This window comes from Microtus pennsylvanicus, chromosome 7 (genome assembly GCF_037038515.1).
Source record: "Microtus pennsylvanicus isolate mMicPen1 chromosome 7, mMicPen1.hap1, whole genome shotgun sequence".
Classification (NCBI taxonomy): Eukaryota; Metazoa; Chordata; class Mammalia; order Rodentia; family Cricetidae; genus Microtus; species Microtus pennsylvanicus.
The window spans coordinates 42443875-42456437 of NC_134585.1; the positions used below are offsets into that span (position 1 = coordinate 42443875).

General features: G+C 36.0%; 1 protein-coding gene across 3 annotated transcripts in view; it reads left to right on the forward strand.

The window, feature by feature from the left end:
• Positions 1–12563, forward strand: part of Adgrb3 (adhesion G protein-coupled receptor B3) — a 714721-nt gene that overhangs the window by 642017 nt on the left and 60141 nt on the right. The window lies entirely within an intron of this gene.

Here is a 12563-nt window from a genome sequence, read left to right on the forward strand (position 1 = left end):
AAGAGGCTGAACCATTGGGGGTGGGGGTTGGCTTGGTGTGGCCTTCTTTGAAAGAGCGAGAGATAGTCTCAGGTAGGGTTGTGGGAATGAAGAGACCATGGATTTAATGGGTCACTATTAGATAATTGAATAGGAACTGATAATTGATTAAATGTGAACACATTTCAAAGCCGGCATCTCGTTAGTGATAATAGGGTTCTTTCACTGCTACCAACTACAAAAGGAGGAGCAGGGTAAAGAGGGGGAGCGAGGAGGTCATTTTTGTACGGATAGGACTTGAACTATTTGGATAGCTCAGAGGTGGCTAAATAGGAATGTGGACGATAGTCACAAATGGAAGGAACAATCTCAGATTGTTTCTATGGAAACAGTTTCTCTCCATTGATCTCCACACTCAAGATCCCCGACAAAGCCTGATAGTGGCACGTAGCATAATTCAATTGGTCAGCTGGTTAGCAACAGGGATTTCCTCCCACACGCGCCGAGAGTGGCAAAGCAGAGTCAGCTGAAGTCTGTTTCTTGCCTGCACACTGCCAAGCACAAGATTACTATAACGTTCCTTTTTTTTTTCATGGCTTTCATTGTTCCGGAATTCTTCCGAATATTAGTTATTCACTTATATTTTCATAGCAGGTTCTGAAAGGAAGTCCATCCATTTAAATGGCATTTTAAATGAACATAAGAAAGCCAAGGCAAATGTTTCTTTTCTATTATTTTTTTCGAGGGAGTAACTTTAAGAATTGAGTCCAGGCAAGATGCTTTAAGGAAACTGGGCATGGTAGCTATTATTACTATTACTGAGATTCTGCCAACCTCTTAAAAGTTTGCTGTGATAATTCGAGTAACTATCCATAGCAGATATTTTCATTCCTATCATACAGATAAACGAAGGCAGCTGTGAGACTCTGGATACCTAGGGGAAGATCAAACATTTGGCATCTTCTGTTGCCAAGAAGCAGTCTCTAACCGAACTGCTGATTCTGAACCCTGGATGCCCATTAGGATCACCTGGGAGCCTTACAAATTCTGTTGCTTACGCCGAACCCACTCAGATGACAGCAATACTAATGCACTCGTTTTATTTTAGCGACCCTGGTGATAAGAGTGTACAGCGAGGTCAAAAAATTACTAGTTTGCTACTAAAACGTAGGATCTTCTCTCCCCCCTCAAAATAAAAACATACTTTCATTTTATGTTCCAACAGGACCCCTGAGAAAACATGATAAACAGTATAAATGTCTTCTAGACAGAAAAATGTTTTCTCCTTTACAAGTCACCGAAGAAGCATTCCCAAAGCCTACATATCACAGCAGCCTTGCTGCCATTTTGTTAGCTATGTGCGCTACACGCTGAAAGCAATTCTAAATGCTTTAAAAATTAATCCTTTACATTTCTTTGTTGTGGGTGTGTGAGTGTGTGTGTGCATGCGCACACGCGCCCTGTGGCACATCTGTGAAGGCTATGTGAGTATTTCAGCCTCCTCTTAAGCGTTGATACCTGATCCCTGCAGGGTGAGGTTTACTGAAGACGTTCCATTTAGGACTTGCATGTTCTAAAGTCTCTGAGTCTCTGCACACTGTCCAGTTGTGGGTCTCTGTATCAGCACCCACCCTACTGCCACAAGAAGCCCCTGGTGATGACTGAGGGACACTGAGCTATGGGTATAACTATAGCAGGCTTTTTCTTTTGGGCCCCCAACCAGCTCCCAAATCATGACTTGGAGACTTATTATTAGTTATGTATGCTCAGCCTTAGCTTATGCCTTTCCCACTAGCTCTTATAACTTAAACAAACCTGTTTCTTTTCATCTACGTTTTGCTTTGGTGCTTCTTACCTCTCTTACATTGTTTGTCCCTACTCCATGTCTAACTGGCTGACTGACTGGGCATCTCTCTCCCTTTCTTCCTTATTCTCTCCTCTCTCATTCTTTCTTTTGAGACGATATTTCTCCTCCTTCCTTATCTCAGTGATATAAAGCTCTACTCCTAGTTATTAGCCATTCAGCTTTTTATTAGACCAATCAGGTGCCTTAGGCAGGCAAGGTGAAACAGCAACACATCTTCACATAGTTAAACAAACGCAGCATAAACAAGTGTAACACACCTTTACATAGTTAATGTAACATTCCATTCTGCGATATAAACAAATTTAACACATTTTACATAGTTAAAGTAATATCCCACAACAAATACCATTAGGAGTTCTATTACTATATTCTTTTAGCAGGAAAAGTATTTGGTTCAGAAAGAAACCTTTTTCTGTTTATTTTGAGATTGTAATTTTCTTAATAACATGTCTCCCTTCTTTTTTTTCTTCTAACCTTCCCATACACTTCTCTTTTTTTCCTTTAAATTCATGGCCTCCTTTTTCATTGATTGTTATTATATGTATATATATTTACATGTACTTTGCATCCATTTGGCACTAGATAACCAATATGTGTGCTCTTCCCTGGGAAGGACCACCTCTCCTGCTCCCAGCTTTGCTAAGTTACCTGTGCTTCTTTGTGTAGGGTTGAGGCCTCATGGATTTTCCACATCTAGAGTGGCATGTCTGTTGTTACCATCCTTGTTCAACTCATGAAAAAGCAACTTCTATTTGCATCATTATCTCTGGTAGTAAGTGATATGTGTAGTGTTTATAAAGTGTGAGGGATAGTGTTTATAAAGTGTGAGGGAGTATCTGAGTTAGGGTATGAGCCCACTAACAAATGATTTGTCTACAGATACAGAATTGAGGGCAAATCAACTCCCAGGTATATCTTAGAGCTTATAAGACACTTTAAACTGTGGCCTTATTTAGCAATTAACCTTCATTTCATCTTAAGTAAGGATGCCATTTTCACAAACCAGCAAACAACAGGATATAATGTGGTACCTGATATGTTTGATACACAAGTGTCTGGACTCCCAAAAAATATATTTCAAAAAATTAGATTTTTCCCATTGTTCGTTATAATCTTTTCAAGGTCTTCAAATTATGAGCATGTTTTCTTTGAGATACATATTTTTGACATCTATGGAGCATTTTTTTTACCTCTGTTCACACTTACCTGGCTTCTATTTTTTAATAGTACTGCCTTATTTTAATATGAAATTACAGGAACTAGCAAATAAGATGTTAAAGATGCTCATAATTAACACTGCTTTTACAATTCATTCACCCAGTTACTTTGTGTTGTATTTAACTGTCTCTTCAACTTTATGCATTTAGAGTTTGTCTTCTGGCAGCGATCTTGATGATACAGAAAATAATGTCCTTCAAATTTCACAGTCAAAGTGGTGGGAGATCTTATGCTGTTTCTCCTTATAACTCTCCACCATTGCTCATTTATATTTGTTTTTGTTTTGTCCTATTTTTTGTTTTGTTGTTTAGACAAAGTTTTACAAGGTAGCCCGGGCTGACTATGAACTCAAGAACCTATTGCCTTTGCCCTTAACTCTTCAACTGGCACTTAATGGTGAACAAAAGTTCACAAGAAGGAACTCATCATATCTCTTCCGCTAATGTCCCACATTATTACAAAGAGGAAGTAGAAGGCACAGGCTAAGTATTTGGGTCAAGGAGAAGTATTGTTAAATGCCTATAAATGATATTACACTCAGTGTGTTTACAAGCTATAGCAATTATGGAATAGGAGAAATTAGATAACATGACATTAACATTCAAGTTTCTGTTTGGAATCTTTATGTAATAGTTTCCATTTAATTTTATGCATTGATGGACATTTTTCATATTGTCTTTTATGAATTATGTTATTATGAGTAGGTGATCTCTCTGGGTGACCTCAAAGGACATTTGGTGGTGACATCTATAAAACCCCCCCAAAAAATACACCTAAAAATGGTACATTTATCTGCTTTATTTAATGATTATGTAGATGATAATCATTTCTATAATGATTCACATTTTATAGTCATTGTATGTGAAAAACGTTTTGGAGTGACTTCAAGAGCTATGATGTACCAGGGAAAGTCAACATAAGCAAAGTCAAGAGTTTTTCAGTGTACAGGGTAATACACGGTAGTAAAAATAACTAGGTATCTTCAGGTACTTCATTTCTTGGAGCTCCACTACCTCCTGTGTAAGATAATCCCATTTTATTGTTGCTGCAATATCAGTGTTGAAGATGGAATAGGTATCTGACAAGTTAGTTTTCCCATCATTCTTTAGGAAGTAGTCAAATATCTTCAGACATGTTTGTTTTAACAGTGAAAAATTCATGGAGTTGACTAAACTCCTAATGTGATGTAATTATTAGCAAACTCATATTTATTGTATATATACTACCCTTGATTAAAGCTCCTTTTATTCATTATCTTATTTATCCTCAACATAATTCATTTTTAGATTATAGAACTACCATCTTCTGAATAATGTAAATCCACATTTATTAGGAGCAAACTTTAAAAAAAACTGCCTTCAAACGTGCTATGATGATTATTAAGGATGTCTCTCTTCTCATGCTGTCAAGTAATTGCCTGTATTCCAAGATTACAATGCTCATGTCCTATATGTGTGAATATCAAGACAAATGTCATTTTAATTAAATTTTTGTTTAAAAATCAGTAGTTTAATAATGAAATCAGATAAATAAGTAAATAATTTGATTCACACACTAAAATGTACAATGTATCCCTTAAATGTGCTCCGTAGATGTTACCACTTTTTTCAGAATTTCAAACATTATGGTGAAGGGCTTCATCCCAATATTCTGTTTTTTCTTTATACCTTAGCAAAACCAAGCTTCTCTAACTTTGTATTTCATGAAGTTTTTGCATCTTGTGTCTCTCTTTAAAAGGCTCATTTTTTATTTTTAAAGTATCTACAAGCCAAATGTATAGCATTGCTTAATTTCTTTTTTGCATTTAAGTGGTAGGGACGGGAAAAGCATAGTACTGTTCATTATATTAGAGTCTTGGAAATCTTGTCAAATAAAAAGCACTAAAAAATATATTTTACACAAAAAACTCTGGAACTCTATAATATTTTTCTAAGTAAAACTAAACAATAATTAAGGTTTGAAAAGCATTGGTAAAATAGATTTCTCAATAGATCGAATAAGAAATGAAAGTGCAAGCTTGCCTGTACTCTCAGTACTCAGAAGATAAAAACTAGTTTAGTGAATTCCTGTTTCAAAAAATTAACTAATAAGAAAGAAAGGAAAAACACGAGTAAGCAACATTAGAAATGAAATGGCTTAACTTGTAAAAAAAAAAGAATTGTATAAAATCATATTCATTTTTATTGATTTCATGAGATATACATTTTTCTCTGCTCTCCTCCCTGCCTCTCCCCTCCCCTTCAAGCCTCTCCCATGGTCTCCATGCTCCCAATTTACTCAGGATATTTTGTCTTTTTCTACTTCCCATGTAGATTAGATCCATGTATGTCTCTCTTAGGGTTCTCATTGTTGTCTATGTTCTCTGGGATTATGATTTGTAGGCTGGGTGTTTTTTTTTGCTTTATGTTTAAAAACTGCTTATGAGTGAGTACATATGATAATTGTCTTTCTGGGTCTGGGTTACCTCACTCAATATGATGTTCTCTAGCTCCATCCATTTGCCTTCAAATTTCAAGATGCCATTCTTTTTCTCTGCTGTATAGTACTCCATTATGTAACTGTACCATATTTTTCTTATCCATTTTCTGTCAAGGGGCAGTTAGGTTGTTTCCAGGTTCTGGCTATGACAAAGCTGCTATGAACATAGTTGAGCATATGTCCGTGTGATACAATTAAGCATCCTTTGGATATATAACCAAAAGTGGTATTGCTGGGTCTTGAGGAAGGTTATTTCCTAATTTTCTGTGAAATCATCATACAGATATTCAAGGGGGCTGTACCAGCTTGCAATCCCACCAGCAATGGAGGAATGTTACCTTTACCCCACATCCTCTCCAGCATAAGTTGTCAGCAGTGTTTTTGATCTTGCCCATTCTTACCAGTGACCATTCTTGGTCAGTGTAAGATGGAATCTCAGAGTAGTTTTGATTTGCATTTCTATGATGACTAAGGATGTTGAGCATTTCCTTAAGTGTCTTTCAGCCATTTTAGATTTCTCTGTTGAGAGCTCTCTGTTTAGGTCTGTACTCCATTTTTTAAATTAGGTTATTTGTTCTTTTGATGACCAATTTCTTGACTTCTTTGTATATTTTGGAGATCAGTCCTCTGTCTGATGTGGGGTTGGTGAAGATATTTTCCTATTCTGTAGGCTGTCATTTTGTCTTGTTGATCGTGTTTTTTGCTTTACAGAAGCTTTTCAGTTTCAGAAGGTCCCATTTATTAAGTGTTTATCTCGGTGTCTGTGCTATTGGGGTTATATTTAGGAAGTGGTCTCCTATGCCAATGTTTTCAAGTGTACTTCCCACTTTCTCTTCTATGAGATTCAGTGTGACTGGCTTTATGTTGAGGTCTTTGATCCATCTGGACTTGAGTTTTGTGCATGGTGATAGATATGTATCTATTTTTCATTCCTCTACATGTTGATATCCAGTTATGCCAGCAGCATTTGTTAAATATGCTTTCTTTTATTCCATTTGATATTTTTTGCTACTTTGTCAAAAATCAGGTGCTCAAAAGTGTGTGGATTATTATCTGGGTCTTCGATTTGGTTGCATCTGTCCTCCTGTCTGTTCTTATGCCAATAGGAGGCTGTTTTCAGTACTGTAGCTCTATAGTAAAGTTTGAAGTCAGGGATTGTGATGCCTCCAGAAATTCTTTTATTGTACAGGATTGTTTTGGCTACATGGCTTTTTGCTTTTTCATATGAAGTTGAGAACTATTCTTTTGAGGTTTGTGAATAATTTTGCTGGGATTTTGATGACATTGCATTAAATCTGTAGATTGCTTTTCATAAGATTACCATTTTTACCTAATAGAATTGTTAATTCTACCTACCCAAGAACATGGTAGATCTTTCCATTTTTTGGTGTCTTCTTCAATTTCTTTCTTCAAAGATTTAAAGTTCTTGTCAAACAAGAGTTACTCCAAGATATTTTATGTTATTTGTGGCTATTGTGAAGGGTGATGTTTCTCTGATTTCTTTTTCAGCCTGTTTATCATAAGTGTAAAGGAGAGCTAATGATTTTTGAGTTTATCTTTTATTTTGCTACATTACTGAAAGTGTTTATGAGTTATAGAAGTTCCTTGGTAAAATTTTTGGGGTTGCTTATTCAAACTATCATATCATCAGCAAATAGAGTTTGACGTCTTTTGCGATTTGTATCCCCTTGATCTCCTTTTGTTGTATTGCTCTAGCTAGAACCTCAAGAACTGTATTGAATAGATATGGAGAGAGTGGACAACTTTGTCTTGTTTCTGATTTCAGTGGGATCACTGTGAGTTTTTCTCCATTTAGTTTGATGTTGGCTGCTGGCTTGCTGTATATTGCCTTAATTATGTTTAGGTATGTTCCCTGTATTTCTGCTCTCTCCAAGACCTTTATCATAAAGAGATGTTGTATTTGTTGATGTTGTATTTTCAGCATCTAATGGTTTTTATTTATCAATTTGTTTATATGGCAGATTATGTTGACAGATTTTCGTATGTTGAACCATCCCTGAATCTCTGGAATAAAGCCAACTTGATCATGGTGGATAATGGTTCTGATGTGTTCTTGGATTCTATTTACCAGTATTTTATTTAGTATTTTTGCATTAATGTTCATGAGTGAGATTTGTCTGTAATTTGTCTCTTTCTTAGTAATGTCTTTCTGTGGTTTGGGTATCAAGGTAATTGTAGCCTCATAAAAAGGGTTTAGCAATGTTCCGTTTGTTTCTATTGTGTGAAATAATTTGAAGAGTATTGGTATTAATTATTCTTTGAAAATCTTGTAGAATTCTGAGCTGAAACCATCTGGTCCTGGGCTTTTTTTGGTTGGGACTTTTGATGACTCTTTGTATTTCTTTAGCAGTTACAGATATTTAATTTGCTTATCTGGTCTTGATTTAATTTTGGTAAATGGTATTTATCCAGAAAGTTTTCCATTTCCCTTATCTTGTCCAATTTTGTAGAGTACAAATTTTTGAAATATGACCTGATGATTCTCTGTATTTCCTCTGTGTCTGTTGTTATGTCCCCCTTTCCACTTCTGATATAAAATCATATTCTAACAGAGTGAAATACACATGACATGGATAACTCCCATGGAAAACACAATTTCCCGAAACTAACTCAACAGCAAATAAGTCAACTGTCGAGATCTTTAATTAGATGCCTTACAGTATTCCAGAACTTTTAAGATACAGAAACACTTAAAGAACATTTTTTTTAAAAAAAAACTGTAGTTTTATGTAAGATCATAGAGGCTCAAGGTTTTAATAATTCCATTTATTAGCTCTGGGAATCAGGATTTCTGTTGAAGCAAAATTGAAGGAGATTCCAGGCATCAGGAAGGGACAAGTCACAAAGAACTTGATGTGTATCTTAACCTATCAAGAAATTTGACCACTATTGAAAACAAAGAGAAAATTAAAATTGCAAAAAGGAGCTTTGTTTGACTTAAAAGAGGACTTCCAGGACATTTGTTTGTAGGTGAAAATGTTACACAGACATTCTAGCTAAAGGAGACTATAGTTAACTCATGTGTAATTAAGTGTAATTACTATTTCTGATGATAAAAAACAAAAGTTACTCTTAGAACCTTCTACATTTTGATTTGTTTTTGGCTTTGTGGGTGAATTCAATCACAGTATGTCAGGCTTTATCTGTTGTCAATAAACATATATACTTGTAAAATATATGAAGCTGTACTATATTTCATGATACAGTAATTTAAAATTCACCTTTCCCCTCCCCCAAAATAATACTTGCTTTGTCTCAAATTTTCTACATGTATGATGTTGGGTTTGTTTGTTTGTTTGTTTGTTTGAGACAGGCTTTCTCTGTGTAGGCTCCCTGTTCTGGAACTTGCTCTATAGACCAAAATGGCCTCAAACTCAAACATCTGCCTGCCTCTGCTTTTTGAGTGGTGAGATTAATGACATCCACTGTCACACCCAGTTTGTATGATGTCATTTTATGAGGTGGATTTTAATTTTCTTCAATTCTAAGCTAAGAAAGAAGCAGTCCAGAAATTTTAGCACGTAAAACAGGCAGTGTGTTATTCCAGAGGTGAAACACCTGCTTGCCCTATTGCAGTGTGTAATGGTAGGAGAGAATTTGCTTTGGGCTAAGGAGAAGCTTCAGGCTGGAGATATGATGATAGTAACCCATCTGCTTCATCAGTTCCATAGGAAGTGAGATCACACCGCAAAGACAAGAAAGAGCAGCATCCAATTATGAGAAGGGCAGCGGTTGTGAGGACCCAGCAGTTATAAGGACCCACAGTACCCTGTATTTACTCTTTCCTGCACTTGTCTGGACTGACAACTGTATCCTGAGTCTTTTCTCAGAACCTGCTTTCCTTCTGCTGCCTCAGTTTTTATGTGATAGCTTGTGAACAGTCATTACGGTCTCTGAGGGTGTCCTAACTGTAAGCATTTGCCGTGGCTTGCTCCTTATACCAGCATGGAAAGTCCCTCTTCATCTTACTTACTGTTTTGTTTTGTTTTGTTCGTTGTTTTTTTTTTCTGATGTGACCACTGTACCATCTGATTCTGGATATCCACCTTTGCTTACTATAGGTCTTTTTAGCTCTTTATTCCCATCCTTCTGTGTCTGTGGTTTTGGTACTTTCTCACATAACCATTACAGAAATAGATTTTTTTAAATCAAGTATGAAAGGTTGTTTTGTTTTACTTTTCTTTTTTAAGTGAGTTTAAAGCTATTGTGATTTATGCTATTTTTAAAAACATTTTCCAATGTATCGGAATTTTGGGGTTTTTTTCGTTACCTTTAATTGAATGTAATGATGTCTCTTACTTTTATTTTTCTTTTGTTAACTACTAAATATATTGTTTCCACTTTATAATGACTATCTTAATTTATCATGGTGATCATAAATGTTTAAATATATCTGTCATATATCACTCAGTATCTCCAACATGCCAGAAGGGAAAACAGAGATTTGACATATTCTTATTTTTCTCTGTTTCCTTGTAGCCCTCATGTCTCTTCCCTTTTGACCCTCACTGCTATTATTTTTGAATTCTGTATCTAGATAGCTGTATTTTTAAGATTATATGAAATATATTAAATAAAATTTTATTTAGATTCAATATATTTTATTGCTTTTGTTTGCTATCTTTCACTGATCCCATTCTCTCCTCTTGAAGTCATTATTGGTGGTTTATACTGCCTAGAAATTCTTTCAGAGAGAACCTTAAAATAATGAACTTCAAAGTCCCTTTCAATTCTAAAAATATATCTCTGCCTGTCACTTGGATAATAGTTTGCCTAGGTGTAGACTTCTAACTTCAAAGTTCTCTTTCATTAGAACAAGGACACTTTTCCACTGTCTTCTTGGATCCTGGGTGGCTCACAAGAAATTTAATATCCCTCTGATTCTTACTCCTTTGTAAGTTATCATTATTTAAATTCTGAGCACTTTTAAATTTTAGTCTCATCCCAGATGTTAAAAATTTCACGGCAATGCATTTAGGAATGTGTGTTTGTTGGTGTGTGTATGTGTACCTTTCCTGTTTAATCTACCCCACAGCCAAGATTGCATTCAGTTCTGAAGAATTCTTCCATGATAGTCCCTAAATGCTGTTCATTCAATTTCATTATTGTTCTGTTCAGGAAGTACTATTGTATTGATGTTAGGCCTTCCTTGACATTTACATATTTTTATCCTTTTTCTTCTTCCTGTGTTGTCCTTTTCCAGATACCCAGCACAGGGCTGGAATACCAACCTGCAATGTGATTTATCTAGTTTTTTTTTTTTTTAAATCTAGGATTACTCGCAGCTTCTGGTTCATTAGAAGTAGTATATTTACCTCAGTTGCCTTCAGAGAACATTTTCTACTATTTCTAAGAATTGGAATAGTAGAAAATAGCAGTAGAAAAAATTCAATTTACTAAGTTAAATCTGCTTTTGACTTTTGTGATATAATAGCCCTCATCATCCATGACAGTTCAAGAGTAGAACCAAATTTGGCAAGGCCGGTAAAACAAATGTCAATGGCGAACTTGAGGAGATAGTGAGTTATAAATCTGGGATTGTGATGTATGAGGACCCGCCTATCATGGGAGTTGAGAGCCAACTGAGAGGGGGTACAAAGAGAGGGCTTTGTGGCCGAAGTCACTGAGGTGGGTCAGGTGATCGCAATGGTTGAATAGGTGCCAGCATAGGAACCTGAAAGAGGTGCTTAGAGTTTGAGGTTTATCAGGGGAAAAGGCTCATCCTGCAGAGACTTAGAGGGTATTTGATCTGCAGGGTTGCTGATGTCAAGTGTGGAGCCTATGGGGAGGAGAGATTAAAGAATCTGAATCCTTGCACATGAGAATAATGGTGCTTGTGGGAACTGATAGCATTTATGGAAAATAATGGCAGTCATTGCTCTGTATGAAAGTTGTCATTTAAAAGTTATGCTACTACACCTTGGCAAATATAACCTGTGAACAATAATAACAACAACCAATGTGTGCTTTGTACGATTCTTAAAATCCCTGGAACAGACAGCTTTCCTCCCCAGTGACTACAGGCCCATTCACACTGATTCTTAAAGAAAGGGGCAATAGTTTGTCTTTGATAAAGTCAGGACCCCAAGAAACCAGTTATCAATTAGGCCGTTCAAGATATCAGATCTCTTCTCTGAGACGGAAATACAGGTCAGGATGCCATCCTCTGATCAGTGCTAGAGCCCTGCATTTCCTGATTCTTGTTTTATACTTCATTGACTATGAGGGAGGAGGCCATCTCTAGTGCCTTCAAGCCTGCTAATGTCTAATTAGTGCCCTAATGTCTTTGTCTATTTTTAATTTCTGGAATGGATGACTGACGAAGAAAGAAATTGTTTCTGTTGCTGGTTCTGCTTTATGAGGAGTTGTATTACAACAAGATATACACAAAGAAGTCATACCAATAGGGAAATAAGTAGCAGCTTTTACTAAAATGAAGCTGCTGTTCGTTTGTAGACAAGGCATTGCTAATGGCCCACGCATTTAGGATGATTAGATTGCATGAAGACAAATATCTATGAAATCATAGCTGTGTACTGCCAGTGACTCAATTAGCTCTTCAAAATTACTTGATTAAGACAGGCAGGGCAATGCAGTAGCATCAAATGCAGCTACTAAATACTTTACATCGCAACCTACCTTGGCTCTAGACTATTGCCGAACCTTATGTTGTATTTCACTGTTATAACTTGGGTATCACATGCATATAAAAGCAAAGTGTTTTTTCTTTCTTGTGAAAAGCTGTTGAGCTTTCCAGTATAATCTTCACATCAACACAGATGAAACAAAAAAGAAGAATCCCTGGTTAAATAAGAGAGATAAAGAATGGAACCAAAGCAATTAGACATCGTGTCTGCCTCTTAAACTAAAGAAAGTGCCATTTCCATAATTTTATTTTTAAAAAATCAACTAAAGCAGTAATTTTAATTTTCCTTGAGTTTAAGTGCATAGTGTGGGTTCTCCTCAGTAAAGAAACTGAGAACATACACGGAATTAGGAC